Source organism: Bombus pascuorum, chromosome 5 (assembly GCF_905332965.1).
Source record: "Bombus pascuorum chromosome 5, iyBomPasc1.1, whole genome shotgun sequence".
In the NCBI taxonomy this organism is placed as follows: domain Eukaryota; kingdom Metazoa; phylum Arthropoda; class Insecta; order Hymenoptera; family Apidae; genus Bombus; species Bombus pascuorum.
In genome coordinates, this window is record NC_083492.1 from 8,907,864 (window position 1) to 8,924,639 (window position 16,776).

The 16,776-nt window shown below is 35.9% G+C and overlaps 1 protein-coding gene and 2 long non-coding RNA genes across 3 annotated transcripts in view; 1 reads left to right on the plus strand and 2 right to left on the minus strand.

Moving 5' to 3' along the window:
• Positions 1–16,776, minus strand: part of LOC132907269 (uncharacterized) — a 241,955-nt gene that overhangs the window by 102,209 nt on the left and 122,970 nt on the right. The gene's annotated exons all lie outside the window — the stretch shown is intronic.
• The window catches only part of LOC132907266 (large ribosomal subunit protein eL32), a 258,415-nt gene that overhangs the window by 82,622 nt on the left and 159,017 nt on the right, over positions 1–16,776 (plus strand). The window lies entirely within an intron of this gene.
• On the minus strand, positions 10,969–16,197 carry LOC132906903 (uncharacterized). The gene is made up of 2 exons (XR_009658060.1): positions 15,533–16,197; positions 10,969–11,754 (listed from the first exon to the last, which is right to left on the minus strand). It is a non-coding gene; the product is annotated as an uncharacterized LOC132906903 (long non-coding RNA).

Consider the following 16,776-nt stretch of genomic DNA (forward strand, 5'->3'; position numbering starts at 1 on the left):
ATATTCAAGTTCCTTCTAAACGCAAAGAAGAAGTTACAAAATTAATCGTGCGATTGAATAATACGCTATTTGCCGATAACAAAATTCCCATTTGAAATTTTTACGCCATTCAACTTACAGCAAATATTTCCAAGGCTACATAGTAACTACCAAACCATATCATCGTCCATAATAATACGCTCCTTGTGTTACATCGAATGTCTGGACACTTAATCTGTCGTGATAATCCCCTTTGGGAATTTGGTAGGTGGCCTTGGTAGAACGCGAGGGAGCTTCGCGTCGTGTATTCTTATCTTCTGTCGTTTCGATCCGCAACACGTTTCGATCCGTGATCGATCTAATCGCACGTGGTCGACGTTCGCGCGACACGAGGAGGTCGATCTACACGCGCCGAATTTTCAATCTCGGGCGTTCGTCATCGCCTTTTTAGCGCCGACTCGGCGAAAAGGACGTTCCACGTTCGCTTCCACGGGCCTGCGTTTACGATCGTGACTACGACGATACAAGGGAAGGAGGCACAGAGAGAGAGAGAGAGAGAGCCGCGAAGGGGCAGGAGACGAGGTGACGCGACCTTGCGCGATTCCAACGATTCGACTAATAATAATACCAAATCGTTTCGCAAATGCCGCAACACGCGCCACGGAGTTCCATCGTTTTCTTCGCATTTTGCTCCTCCTTCCGCTTCTCTTCCGCCTGGCTTCCTTTTACACGTCTGCCTTTTCGCGGTTTTATCCGCTGTAATATATTTCGTGAATTGTTGCAATCGCTTGAAATTTTATTAACACGTTGACTGGCAACTTCAAGTGTTTCATCCTGGAAGTGCTCTTATCGTTAGTAGCTGATAAAATGAAATGCCTTGTATAGTGTAAAGAAGTTCGATCTGAAACGGATTAAATTAACGACGGGGGTGAATAAAATTATATTGTACTATTGCACCGCTATACAGTCTATCTCTACTGTTCGTCGAATATGTTTATACAAACTTTGTCAACAATGCGAACGGGGACAATGATCACGAAATCGACACTGGATTTCCATTTACGGACGAGATATGAGAGAACCTCATGGTCGTTTGTTGAAAAATCGTAAACAAAAGTCGGTGGACTCCCATATGCCGATAAAAATCGCCAGAAACCACGGTCACATGATAATAGAGGCTTATTACGCAGCACCAGAAGCTTGTGACTAAGGCGATAAGCTAGAGAGTATTTTTAGGACAGATAGATGAGACGTTTATACGATACACATCGTTCCGACTCACCAAGCGGGCAAAGAAAGAGCAACCGCAGTCAGTGTTAGAGACAAAATGGATGGAGCTATGCCTTTGTTGACGTTTCTATTGGATTTTTTTAATGAATTATGTAGTATATGTATTATTGAATCAGGCTGTAAGATATCTCTGCAAAAGTAGGCTGTTGTAAAGCAAGTGCAATTCTTAGCTGTAAAACTGAATAAAACATACCACATAGTACATATACATAGTAATGAATTATTCTAATGAAAAATAAAGAACGTGACAGGAGATTATTCCGCAAGTCGGTAGCGTGTAATAAAATCTGTTCGTTCGTAATATCTTCTTCTTCGACGAAGAAAATATAAATTAAGAGTTTACTTTACGATGTAACATTTTAAATAAAAGATGCATCGATAGGAGAACGAATAAAAGATCAAAAAATTCGAGGCTATTTGGTCGTATGAACGGAACAGACGATGAAAAGCTATTGAAAGCCAGAGGATGCTCGCTTGCTAGACGATAATTGGTGACCGTTTAGGGCTCGTACTCATGGAAGGCCTTGGCGTGCCCGAGTGGATTACGTGGCTGACTTCCGGCGTTTTTTCGTGGGTCAATCCTCGCGAGATCACTCCATAGGGTCACCTCCAGGCTTGACCGATGGAACGAATGCAGAACGATGACTCACCTGGCAGACGATGATGGGCTATTAGCAGTCGACGATTAAAAAGGTTTCGAGGATATCCAGTCCGCGGAATTCGCTTGTTTCCAACCGAAACGATTTCTTTTTCTCTTCTTTTTTAACGTTCGTTCGGTTTACGAAAAGGAGAAAGGACGTTGTTGCGACACACGATATTTCTTTCTTTCTATGTTCTCCAATTTTTTACATCTTCCTTTCCTCTCTGGTTTCTATGGTTTCCTCTTTTCGTCAAGGCTTTCGAATGTCTCGAGTTTTCGGAATATTTGGTTTATTGTTGAACGTTTAACTCGAAGGTTACGCGGTTGTCGGTGTCATCAATAATCCAGAAACCGATAAATATGCTTATGACAAGGAACGAGGAAAGGGAAACTCATGGAAGCAGTGATATAAACGATGAAATTCAATTTAAGAAAATTGTGATGGAAGTTTAACTTCGATAAAGAAAATCTGCGTAACGATTTCACGTCAAACGTTTAAACATAATATCGTATAATAAAGCTCGTTAAATAAATATGGATAATACGAATTTTATTGTAAACTTTCTTTCTTTTTTTCTTGGAAGGAATGCACGTGTATTACTTTTTCGTTGAATTTCTCTATTAATAATTTCATTAAAAAGCATACCATTGTTATCGATAAATAATCGTTAGTAAGTTTTTCCACAGAATCATTCCGCAATTCGATATCTCATAAAAATGAAACAACTCTTACAGAATCTTTTTCTTTCCCTCTCCCTTGCAAAGATTGTTACTTACTGAAAGACTCTTATTAATTTTCCACGTCAACTACACGATATCAAGAAGCACCGAATCTCTCAAGGTTTGAAAAACTTCAGGTATTTTATTTCTCGAATTCATAAGAAAGGAAGATCTCGAAGATAACGTTCGTGAAAGATAACATCGATACTTTGCACTCATTTTATGTTCGTTTGGTATCCCTTTCGATCTGAGCGTCAGTTGATAACGAAGATTCTTACCATTTCGATTGCATAATCTACGTAGCATTATTTTTTGCTGGATACGCGCAATATTGTCTGCAACGTAATAGCCAATAAATACGTTGACGTCAGGGAAGTGTTGCGTATTTTGTGCCGCGTGGTGATCCTCGTTGATATACCATCGATATATCGTGTGGTAATCCGTCACGATATTTCCTATCTATGTGTATATAGATCACAAGGTGAGGTTGAAGTTTGGACCGTCATATTAATTCCAAGATCGAAATGATGCAATGACACGCAATTCAACGCATATTCTTTCATCGTTAGACAGTCGGATAAACTGTGTGTACGGGATGTTATGTGTAAAGTGTCTACGAAAAATAATCGTTCGTTAACGTAATGATTTAATAAACAGATGCAGAGAATTGGGACTCTATAAAGTGTTTCAGCATAAGACGAATAACAAGGATGACATTGCGTCAGAAATAATTAAGAGTATTACGATTCTTGCGAGTGTTGGTTCTTTTTTAAAAATATATATGTAATACCTGTCGATCGATATCACCTTGAACATTTATGGCGTAAATATTATAGATTACGACGTGTACATTTATTTTCCAATCGTCAGAATTAAGTCGTGAAAGTACGATAATAAGAAGAATGTTTTCACGAGAAAATACAAGTTCTACAGCAATGGGATTAATGAATAACGACGAATCGAAAATTAATTAATAAGAGTTTTAAATTGATTAAAAAGTCGATTGAAAGTAATTAATACAAGCTTTTAGTCGAAAAGTTTTGAAAAAAAAACGAATACCTTTTTAATAAAAAGATCCAGTAACTGTAATATGCCTAATGTTAATTTGCTAACTGTTAAGTCGATTGAAAGTAATTAATACAAGCTTTTAGTCGAAAAGTTTTGAAAAAAAACGAATACCTTTTTAGTAAAAAGATATGGTAATTGTAATATGCCTGATGTTAATTTGCTAACTGTTAAGTTAGTTAATAAATAGAATTTGACATCGACTTAAGTTCCATTTAAGAGTCTCTGAATCAAAGAAGCTGGTAGGATAATAGTTAGAGCAAATAGTTATAAAAAACGATCTACGATACAAACTGGTTATCCAATGTAAGTATTAATTAGTAAGGCATACAATCGCGTCAAACGAATCCAAGAAAATCAGAGGAAACCGTGTTATTACCAACGATTACTCCATCACTTAGAGCTTCTTGCCGGTTATGTCAATTCTGGGCAGTTTTTGTCGAACATGATCGTCAAACGAGATGAATATGAAATTCGAAACAAGGACAATCACGAGAAGCAGCTGCTCTTTGTATCAAAGAGCATCAATTTTACATATTTTAAACATACATGTACACAATATATATCCATATATTTTACATGAAAATTGACATAACTCACTCGTTTCACGATTTTAAATTTTACCATTGTTTAGTTTATCGTTTATCATATAAAAAAGAAAGCTTTGCATGAAATAAAATTTATATTTCTATTATGTAAATAGAACAAGTGTCACAATGTATTAAAAACCAATTACTTTCAAAACATTAATAAGAGTTAGCGTATACTTGTAAAAGTAGTTCGATGCGATATTTTGTAATATAAACCTCCTACGTAATAATTTCGTCATTATACAATTTGTTAAGAAAAACGATGTGCGACATACGCAATGGCGAGCCATGTTATTCGACAAACAATCAAACAACCAATGTGCTCCCTTTAATTTTCCTTCGAATATTGAATACTTAAACATCCGGAGCGTTGATTGCAAAATGGATGGAAAACAACCTCGGAGTCGTTCGTAGAATCAGTCCTTGATTCAATAACCTCTGTTTTTTCTCTGCTTCTCTTTGGCGTCCGAGGAAAACGAAATTCGATTAAATGCATAACGAAACACCAGCCGATGTGATTACATTAAAAACAAAAGCAGACGAAAACAACGTGGAAATAATTTGTGGTATATCGAAATAATATTAATCTCGATTCAACAGGTTTCATCATCTTCTTCATCTTTTTTGCCAATTTTACATGAAAGGAAGCAAAGATATTAGAATTATTTAAATACGATAAGGTTTAACGTTTTAAAATTGAACCTGCAATTTCGTGTAAAATAATCAAATTTTCAAAAATTAATCGAAAAAGAAGAAGATGATCCAAATAAATAACTCAAAAAATTTTAGGCTTGAATGAAAGAAAAATGTAGTAGAAATGAGAAAATAAAAAACATAACTCTACTTGAACAATAGAAATAATAAAATAATAACGGTTCTCAAAGGTTAAATATAAGTGGAATCGAGTAAAGAAAGATTTTCATGTACGTACTCTGAAATTATTGACAAGGTGAAAGCAAATATTAATAAATAATTCTCGTATCGCGTTTTTTATGAGAAAATAATAATCTCTGAGATTAGCCTTTTTTCGTTCTTTGATATCTCTTTTTTTCTTTTTATTTTTACCGATAATGGGATAATAGATACAATTAACCCAAAAACAACATTTGACGAATGTGTTTTGCTTCATTCATGTTTGCGTCATGGGTCCTTGTTGTTTCAATATTTTTATTGCTATCAATAAAATGACAAAATTGGCTAATACATAGACAATATCCAATTGTTTGAGCGACCAAACGTCACCTAAAAGAAAGTCAACTTCGCTATTCTTTCTTCGCATTTCGAACTTGTTTTTTAATCCTTGCCAAATATCCACGTAGCTTTAGAAATCTTGAACAATTTTCTTGAAAACTGCACATTCAAGCTAACCCTCGAATAAATAAAAAGTAACGTTATTCAAAATATGTATACAAAAAAAAAAATGTCTCCTCTAAATCAAATCTAATACCGCAACGTAAAAAAAAAGATAAATCCCTCGAATAATGTGTCTTCTTCTATCCACAGTAAAAAAGGTCGTCGTTTCGAATCTAAAAAAATGATCTTTGTCGGAAATATAATGATTTATCGGCAGAAGAACAATTTATGGAACCGAAGGGGCCGAGGAGTGGAACACTCGTATGGCCATGTCGAAAGAAACAAACGGTCGAGCGTATCATTATTCACGAATGTAAAAGGAAGGCTGACGCACGCGAAGCGGGAGTCGCGCTAATCGCTGGTAGCCCGACGCGACCGCAGCCTCGACGTCGTCCGATAACGAGGAAAGATTATGCCCAAGGACAAGGCCACGCCGACTCCGCGCTACGAACGCACGGACGTTCGCTGCGAGGAGACATTGCAACGAATCCACGAGAAACACCGCCAGATATGCGCTTTGCAATTGTACGTTTGCAACACAAGAGACACACAGTGGCTGCAGAAAATATTTATACACCATTATAAATAAATACAATGTATAATTATATATCATTCGTATACTAATTAAAGGAAGCTTCAAATCGACACACTATAAATTTTAGTAATTTTTGTATTAAAAAATTGTTTAGTGGCTGATTTTTCTTTTATCATATTTATTCGTTAAATGTAGATCGATTTTGTAAAATTCTGCGGTCATTTTATACTTTTCAGTTTACAAACTTTCTTTTCTCCGCCATTGCAATTAGCTTCGGGTATATTAAATTTCGTATCATCCGAACGATTTAAAGGACAAAGTGATTATAAAATTCCACTTTTTGAAATTTTCGCAAATTTTATTACCAAAGCGCTTGATCGGTGGTTATCTCGAAAAAGTAAATTTTTTGTTTTGTCGAGTTAACCGATTCGGCAAATGAACGATTCGTATGTAAATTTTAACATCTAAACGATTATTGAGATAACGAGATAACATCAACAGTACGATCACCGTGATTTTAACACGCGTACCTACTGTCCTTGCCACGCTACCAGGCCGGCTGTCAACAAGAACAGAGCGTTAGCTGCTCCGGTGAGTCCGCTTGCTTTATCGTTCATCTCGCCACACATCGATATCTAACGATTCTACATGGAAGATCGACGAATTGATAGATTCTTTCCTTTTAGCGTTATGAATATGATAGATATCGAAAAACTGGTATGCTTAATTGGCGATTGGTGTGATTTGAATAGGTTTATTGTATTGTTTGATACTATTGATCAAGAGATCACCGAGCCTTGATGATTTTAACAAGTGTCGAAAGATTTCTGTAATTGGAAAATGACGTGGTTTGAGTGGGTTTGTTCTGTTATTTGAAGATGTTGATCAAGAGCCATCGATGATTAACTCTGATTATGTAGTGTAGCATCTATAGACGCTGTATATTAAGTTTGCACACGTGTAGAACAACATTCTGTCGATTATCTAATTCTATCCGCGATTGGCCAAGTTCAAGTATGCTTGACAAACTTTCAAACTCGAAGCGTCGTATGAGAAAGTTTTCTTCTGTATCTTCTTATCTTTTAGCGGAGTAGCATAGTGGTTCAGTTACTACGTGTCAAAAGAATAGAATACTTCATCCGCATGACGTTTTCAAATTTTCTACAAACAATGGGCGCACTTACGTATGCTCTGTAAAAGCTTGGCTTGTCCTCTCCTGAGCTTATTTTATACGAAAATAAATTGTTATTCAAACGCGTACAATCCGCAGAACGGAACGAGTGGTTGGCTGTTCGTCCCTTTCGCGGCCGAAACGCGGTCGAAACGCGGCGTAACGCGGTCACCGGTTACAAAAGCGTCCGTTCTGCTTGTTTTCACGTCCTTTATATTTGGGAAATACGGAAACGTAACAGACGTCCGTTTCCTTCTGCTTCCACGTCTCGTCCCGTTACGTCACGACACGCTCTCAGTTTCCGCCAATTTGCGTCATATGTACGTGTAATATAAACCGTGATGCACACATACATAAGTACAACGACTACGAAAAGTATTTGCGCGCTGTTATATCAATCGTAGCAGTTACATACTAATCAATCAGATCCAAGTATATTAAATTTCGTATGAGTCAGTGGAGCTTTCGAGTGATTAGAAAAAATTTGATACGCGTCATGGGAATGAAACGTATAGAATCTGATAGAAAAATATTTAATTGGAAAATAACTGTACATGCGAATATTTTCTGTAGCCATTGCATTAAGTGGCTACGTACACAGAAGAATATTGCTTCGTATCAAGTAAATTAATTTGACGAATCGATCGTTTGTACCGATGGACAGTTCGTGACACGCGTTTCGTCGATGATATCGTAAGTGGAATGGGCCATCCATGGTCAGACATGGTTTCGATATCTATACGTTGATGAATGATCGCGATGAGATAGTGTTGAATGTGGAAACGATGTTGGAACATTCGAACCACTCTTTACTTTAAATATTATATAAATATCAAACAGATGATAAAATGTGATGTTAATAAGTAATATCATTTACTGTACTTCTATATACACATATACTAAAAATTGCTACATACAAAGTTTTATTTTAGAAAATGTTATTTTATATGCGGTAACCTAATTCAGTACCTTTGTCTCATGTGTAACATTTCATATGCAACGATCTAATTTGGTAGTTCTGAGTAATAGATATCTTTAGAACCAATCTTTTTGGACATTGATGAAATTAAAATAAAAGGGAATTACTAAACTTAGTAGAGATAATTATTATTAAATATTACTAAATACATACAATATACAGATAGATAAATATAGAGGTAAATAATAATAAAACTTACTAGAGTTTATATTATTCGAATCTATTATTATTATTTATCTTGTCATTAGTATTTATTATCTATTTTTATCGTTTACCATCGACGTCTTTGTTGTATTAATATGTAACCTACATAGAATATATTATTGCAAGCTTTTGTTCGAACACACTTGGCAAAGTATTGCAGATGATTTACGTTTGGTACATTGGATACGATATACGTGATCTTAAAAATGATTCAAAAGGCCAGAGAATTAACATCGACGACGCAGAGGCAAGTTATTTCGTAAGTGTAAGCAAATCGTCGACAGAATACGATACGAATGACGACGCGAATGATTTACAACAAAGCAAACAAGGAATAGCGAGCTTTCCGAGCTTTTGAAACGCTTCCAATCCTACGTTTCTGTTTACGATAAAATATCAGATTCTTTTCGAAAAAGGGACCTTGAAAAATCTTTCTTACGATATATTTCATTTTGAACCACCTTCTTCCTTCAATTCCTTTCAGATGTTTGCAAAAGTCCGACAATATCAAGATCGACAATCGTTGAAAAATCGAAAGAGAAAGAAGATTGATTGGAAGAACGGTAACTATGGAAATTCATACCAGTTGGTACATCTCGATTATCCAGTTGAAATCTCTAAAAGAATTTCGCCAAGTTCGAAAGATCCCCTGTAACTAACAAAGAAAATATTAGAAAAAAGCGGAAGTGAATCAGAAGTGTGGATTTTAAATTTATCGAGTATCACGCAACGCTTGCTCTCACGTGACAAGGTGATCGACGTCAAAGATGGTTCAAGGATCGTCGACGAGGGCGATGAATTTCAAAGATGCTTGAAAGAATATAAAATATCGACGCGGAAGACGAAGATTTCAAAGAAGTTGCTTCGCAAATATTCTATCTTGCTTTCAAAAACGTCGGACACGTAGTGTGCCTTTGTACTTCGAGGAAACGTGAGTCAAAAGAACGACGCGTGGACATCGAAGTCCACCATTCGCATCTTCCTGGAAAGACATTAGACACGATCTATTCTATCAAACGTTGGCCTTGACGTAACACGACCCCTTCCACGAACAGATATATCGTTTCATCGTGGAATTCGAAGGAGTTCTGGCTGTGGTCTAACCTCGTCATTGATTTATCGTCTCTTCGAGGTGTTGTCGTGCAATTTAGAAGGAATTTCGTTGTTGACATTTGGAATTAATTTCGGCCATGTTCGATGGACATCGAAGCTCAGAATTCGCGTTACTATCTTAACCCTCGACTGGTATCGTTCAAACGAGATAGATCGTTCGAATAATTTCAACTGCGACGTATAATGTTTAAGCGTACAATTTTATTTATTTCCCTGTGCCTTTATCAGATCGCGTAGAATATGGAGTATTAAATAAAATTAAACGCTTGGAAACCGAGTATCTTAATCGAACGGTATCAGTAGACGACCAAACTGCGAAATTCGTGGAAATTTGTTGACTTGTTGACTGCATTAATAATACTCTCAAGTAGTAAGATAATTATCCTTCCGAAAACTGAATTATTTTTCAACGTGAAGAAATTTTGTTTCCTATCAATAATAAATAACGCGCACATTTTTTAATAATTTTATATAGAAACCATAGAGTAATTAAAATTTAAGACTAGTTTTGCCGAAAATAAATATATTTATGATTCAATTAATTAGTAACTTATTAAGGTACAACGTACCTTTAACGTAAGAGGATTATAAAAAATTGATTCAATTTTGTTCTCCATTGGAAATTACGTCCGCTTTATTCGATTAATTATTACCTAGTTTCAAACTTAAATATTGATTTTATCCAACGAATCAATTTCACGCGACCAGGTATGTATTCGGATCGAAAAACCTTCGGCGGTATAAGAAGTAGCGATAAGTACTATATATACGAAGAGCGGCGTGTTTCTACCGATCCTCTGTTTACTGCGCCATTTAAACACACCGAACGTTATATCCAGATCTCTGATAAGCACACGTTGCCGTGTTATCGCGATAAACGCCGGAGTTCAAGTACGGATCCGGCTGGTCGTACGATCATAACCTCGAACAACGCCATCGTCTACACGCGTGTGCTTCCCTCGCGAGTAGGTACATACATATCTGAATGAACTAGAGGAAACGAAAGGAACAGAGAGGAAAGAAGAAAATTGAAGGACAAGAGTGGAATTGTGGAACTGCTAGCTCGAATATCTCTGTTATTTCGTGTAATAAGCGAAAATGTTACTTATAATCGTTGCATGGTCGCAAGAAAAACGTAACATGGCAGTAATAGTTTCTCTAAGTCTAAAGGTTAATTTTTTTTAATTCTTTCAACCGTTAACTAAGTTTCCTTATGCGTATAATTGGATTAATATCACTCGAGAAACTGTACGAGTTACGAATTACAAGTTAAATTTGTTTATTGATTAGTAGCGATAAAAGGTAACGATAGTAACAAGACAAATGAAATTCTACGAGGAGGTTCTATTCCGACGACATAAAATATTTTATGCAAATTATAATTAATTAATTTTCTCACTTAGCGTAATTCACCTGGCATCCAATCATCCACAGTCCAACGATACGAGTAGAAAATTATCAATCTTTATCCTTCCAAGTATAATATACAAATCAAAATGAAATACGTATTACCTTCATCCTTCAAAATACAGAATATGCGAGTTAAACTCGAGTACCCTAAAATCAAGTACCTTGACACAAATGCGCGTATCACTTGCGAGCCAGCGATACTATTCAACGATAGATCTGAACATCGAATTTATTACGATAAATTATCAGAAAAACTATGGCTCGGAGCAATCGTATAAAATAAATAAGAAGGACAAAAGGTGTTCGAACGATCTCGATCGTTTTAAACGATTCTACATTGACGCTACCTGTCGAAGATACTAATCTCTTCTCGATATCTGTGTCCGATTATCTACGGCCACTGATACGTCTGTTCCTAAATCCGCACGGCCAGCCGTTCCAGCAGGATTCTTTGTAATCGCGAAGGCCACCGAGGCCATGGAATTTTATTTTTTACCGTGGCCAGCCGGAATATTATGTCAGCATTATGTATAGACGCGATACCGCGGACGATGCTTCGATCTTTTCGGGCAGAAGTCAAACTGAAGGCCAGCCACGCACGAGAAACGCCTCGTAGCGAACCTGAACGAACCGTTCGACGTCCTTGCGACAGTTTTAGTCTACGTTTTAGCGAATTTTATGCTCGCGTCGGCGAGCAAGTCTCACCTACAATATATGAAAGTTGATTTATATTAAATGTTCAGAGACAGAACGGGTACTGCACTCGTTTGGTCCGAATGAAGACACTTGGTGTTTATACTATCGGTTTGTGTCTGATACGGTAAGATATAAAAATAATGTTTATTCGTATTACGGAATGGCTCTCGTTTGACGTCTTCTCGTTAATTTTTTTAAAGATTTTGTATCGTTATGAAAAGAAGATGATAATGAAAATTCAATTTAGTCGCTGTATCATCGGTATATAATATATAATATAGCAAACTGTAGATTTTTATTCATTTATGAAAAATTTAAATGTGCAAAAATGCACACAATATAATAAAAATATATAAACTATCCAAAATATAGTACCTCTTATAATATTTATTAAATAAGATAGCTGTCTATCTAGGTTCCACTTCTTTTTTAATTACTATTTGGAAAAATATGAATTTGTATAAATATCTGTAATCCAATTATAACAAATCATCTGTAAATCGAGTTTAAAAGAATTGCGAGTGAGATGTCGTTCATTTTGAAAATTCAACGTGCCTAAACGCCACAACAGCAAATTTGTCCAAGTGGTAGACACATCTTACGTCACTATTTTCAATAAAATCGCGTACTATGATAACGATCATACACCTATTTGCACGAGACTAAGGCAAGAAGGTTTTGATACATCAGAATCGAATGTCTGATGTCTATGCATAATCCACGTTTGGCTTCTCTACGAGAAATACAAGGCTATATAATTTGTCTAACTGGGGCAAGTGGTGTTTTTAGGAAATCGTGTTTGTATATATTGTTGTTGATTTATTTGGCCGTGTAATTCGGAGATGAATCTTTATGAGAGTGGGAATTGGAACGTGAAGCTCGTTAATGGAAGAATATCGGCCGGTATTGGATAGCCAGCCTTCTGGCATCAGGTTGATAAGTTTTATACGCATTTGCTACATCACGAATCGTTTGAAACATCTACCAAATAAGTTAGAAAGCAATTACAAAAAATTAAAAGAGATTGTTTTTCTTAACTCCAATAAATTAATAGCAACTAATAAATTAATGGAAACTAATTTAATAAATTTAATAAATTACTAATTTAATAAATAGCAACTAATAAATTAATGGAAACATCATGATCTACTTCCTTTACATTGGTTCATTTTTTCCTTAAAAGCACACGAATACATAAAAATACGTAGTGGATAATGTTCTCGAAATAAGCTAAAAAGCAATTACAAAAAATTAAAAAAGATTGTTTTTCTTAACTCCAATAAATGAATAGCAACATGATCTACTTCCTTTACATTGGTCCCTTTTCTCCTTAAAAGCACACGAATACATAAAAATACGTAATTGATAATGTTCTCGAAATAAGCTAAAAAGCAATTACAAAAAATTAAAAAAGATTGTTTTTCTTAACTCCAATAAATGAATAGCAACTAATAAATTAATGGAAACATCATGATCTACTTCCTTTACATTGGTCCCTTTTCTCCTTAAAAGCACACAAATACATAAAAATACGTAATTGATAATGTTCTCGAAATAAGCTAAAAAGCAATTACAAAAAATTAAAAAAGATTGTTTTTCTTAACTCCAATAAATGAATAGCAACATGATCTACTTCCTTTACATTGGTCCCTTTTCTCCTTAAAAGCACACAAATACATAAAAATACGTAATTGATAATGTTCTCGAAATAAGCTAAAAAGCAATTACAAAAAATTAAAAAAGATTGTTTTTCTTAACTCCAATAAATGAATAGCAACATGATCTACTTCCTTTACATTGGTCCCTTTTCTCCTTAAAAGCACACGAATACATAAAAATACGTAATTGATAATGTTCTCGAAATAAGCTAAAAAGCAATTACAAAAAATTAAAAAAGATTGTTTTTCTTAACTCCAATAAATGAATAGCAACTAATAAATTAATGGAAACATCATGATCTACTTCCTTTACATTGGTCCCTTTTCTCCTTAAAAGCACACAAATACATAAAAATACGTAATTGATAATATTCTCGAAAGAAATATTACCGTTTAAAGATATTGTATTTGATTTACGTCAGTTTAATAGAAATTATATCACAAAGTATTATCGAAACATAAACAGTTAAAGGTTAAAAAGCGGAAGCTCGACCACCTAGAGAAACCGAAGAATCCACGAGCGAGAGCTATAGAAACTTAACGATCGGTGTCAATAAGAAACGAAACGTCTATACGATAACCGCGCGAAAATCAGCAATCAAAAGCGTCCACGAGTTGAAATAGCGGCGAAGCTCAAGGCCAGGAAGTCCGCAGATAAAGTTTCCGCGAAGCGGTCGAACAATCAAATCGATCGTGACGTTACTCGAGGTTAAGATCTGTCGACGCTCTGGATCCGTACTTGAACTCGTCCCCGCTGAATCATGCTGATATCGCGCTCGATAACGAAATCACACACGCGCGTACAACACACGTTGCTACCATATACATTATCGTTCAAAAGTATTTGAATATCTGCTTATTTCTAACAAGACATATGGTAGCTCCGTCACGATTCTCGAATTTTTATGTTTCAATGTTGATCTAATTTTAGCAATCAGCAAGGATTTGTAGCGGTTTAGAGGAAGCAACGTTTAACACGACATTGAAAGGAGAAATCATGCGTATGAATAACAATTTTTGTATATTTCTATCAAACTTGAGATATTTTTTAACTTGAAAAAAAAAGATATAATTGGATCGAAAATGAGTGGGAAAAATCGGCAGGATTAATTAGAAAATTACCAATATATCGAACTGCGACGATTTTATTCCCTAGGATCGTCATTGGTACGTAACAGAATATTTCGATAGGATTAAACTGATTTTGAGAAGCGTTGCGCATTAACGAAATTAATGTTTGTAATTGATAAAACTGGTAGAATTATTTCGCCGTTTGCAGATAAACTCTTCGCGTCTGGATTCTATAATCTCTTAATTAAATTTCAGTCGCATTAATACACGAATTACGATGGTGATTTCGTAAGAAGGTAAGAAATGTTAATTCATCGTTAATTTGTAACACTTTAATAAAATTCGATCAAATACCGTTGCTAGAAATTGAGTAAACTATACAGTGCTTACGAACGATAGTGTACGTGTACATAAAGACACTCGGCCAGATAACCTTCCACGCTGGCCGCCAAAGAATCCGTTTAGAGGCGTGCGGTCGCGGTAATCCGCGGCCAGAAAACGCGAGACCAATCGATCATTCCAGAGGGGACAAGGGCAGAACCGTTTTATGTAATCACCGGACACGTCAGAGATCGTACGTGAAAACGTTAAAGCGAGCGTAGCGCAGCTCGATTAGCGATGCGAGCCGACCGTTCTGAAACCTCGGTGTTGTCGCGTTTGCTACATGTTGTTATTGGAACAGGCAACTATTTTATTTTTATCTTGTATTTATTTTGCTTCCTATATTTTATTTTATTTTAAGAAGAAATTAGGAAACTTTAGGCGTAATTTATACAGAGACATTATGCAAATTGGGATTAATCAAATAATTAAATAATCGATGATTCAAAGAGGCTGAAATTCTTCAAATTATTATTTCATCGCGGTCTAAGCATAATTTTCCCATATTTAATTGCGATTAATTCGTAGTCGGTAAAAGAGGAGAATATTTCAAAGAATACATTTTCTCAAAAATAAACAACAGGAAGAGCATCTCGTATATAGAATGCTATTTGTGAAATCGACTGTACACCAACTCTCGCCTCGCTATGTCATAAAATCGACGAAACTCCACGTACTATCCATCTTTCACCTTCGTTCACGATTTGGCCAATAAATCGTCAAAACTGATAAGAAACACCAACTTAACGTGTCTTCTTGTTTTTCTTTTCTCAAAACCATAATTTCTGCCGTTTCGCCATCTCGAATATATCTTTGATCCACGAGGATACGTGGAAGATGACGCAATCAGCGTCTCATAGCAAAGACTCGAGTCAGTGAAAAGTGCATTGTTATCGGCCGCTCCAGCAGCTCCCGTAAGCAAAGATTATCTCTGTACGAACGTAGACGCTGGTAACAGCGCGGCGAGGGGCCACCACAAAACTTGTCGATCCGTACAAATTTCAAGGCCGATGCGAGACGTCGCGCGGGTACACGTGCGTCGTCTCTCAAGGCCGTGACAATAGTATGATCTTCGTCGTGTTCCTTGCCCGGGTCCTTGAGCAGTATAGGTGCGAGAAACGCGACTTTTGCGCGCTGATACGGTCTGTCGACGTCTCGCAGTTGTCAGGAAGTTGCATTCAGTTTACTCGAGAAAGGAAGAAGTGTAAAAGCACGGATGCGTAGAAAATGGGGCAATCTCCATGTGGAGATCATTTTCCAACACATTTTACATTACACGTTGCCGAACAAAATTACTTCTATGAGACAACTTTTAAAAAACGAATAAGTAGAATTACATATATACTGTGACGATAAGTTGAAAGGGAGAGTATTCTGATTTGATCTCATTAATTATTGCTCGAAAATTGGAATTAAGTACCGATAGAGATATAATTTATTTCGTTGTTGTTGTGTGTTTTCAGAAAGACTGGCGAGGAAATTATTGGGATTATTAAAAGTTACACTATGCTCGAAAGAATTAGACAATCTTCGGTAATTGATTCTATTAAAATGATAAAATGATAAAGAAAATTCCATCAAAATGATCCTGTTGTACCGAGTAATGTATCAGAGGCGAACATGTTTTGTGCGCGTGATAAATTGATAACGTTAACACGAAGTCAACATTCGTACGATATTACAGGGAAGATCGACTTTAAGACAATCGTTAAACAAAAGTACACGAACGGTACAATTAACCATTAAAAATTTCGTTTAGAACGAGATCGTTCGACCAACCGAGATACGTTCAACTTTGAAACACGACTATTCGTAATACAATTAATAAAAGCGTAAAAATCATCGAGAACTTTAAACAGTACAGACGTTTGTCTCTCGGTTAAAGGAGAAGTTACAAAAGGATAGAGTAGCATAGACTCGT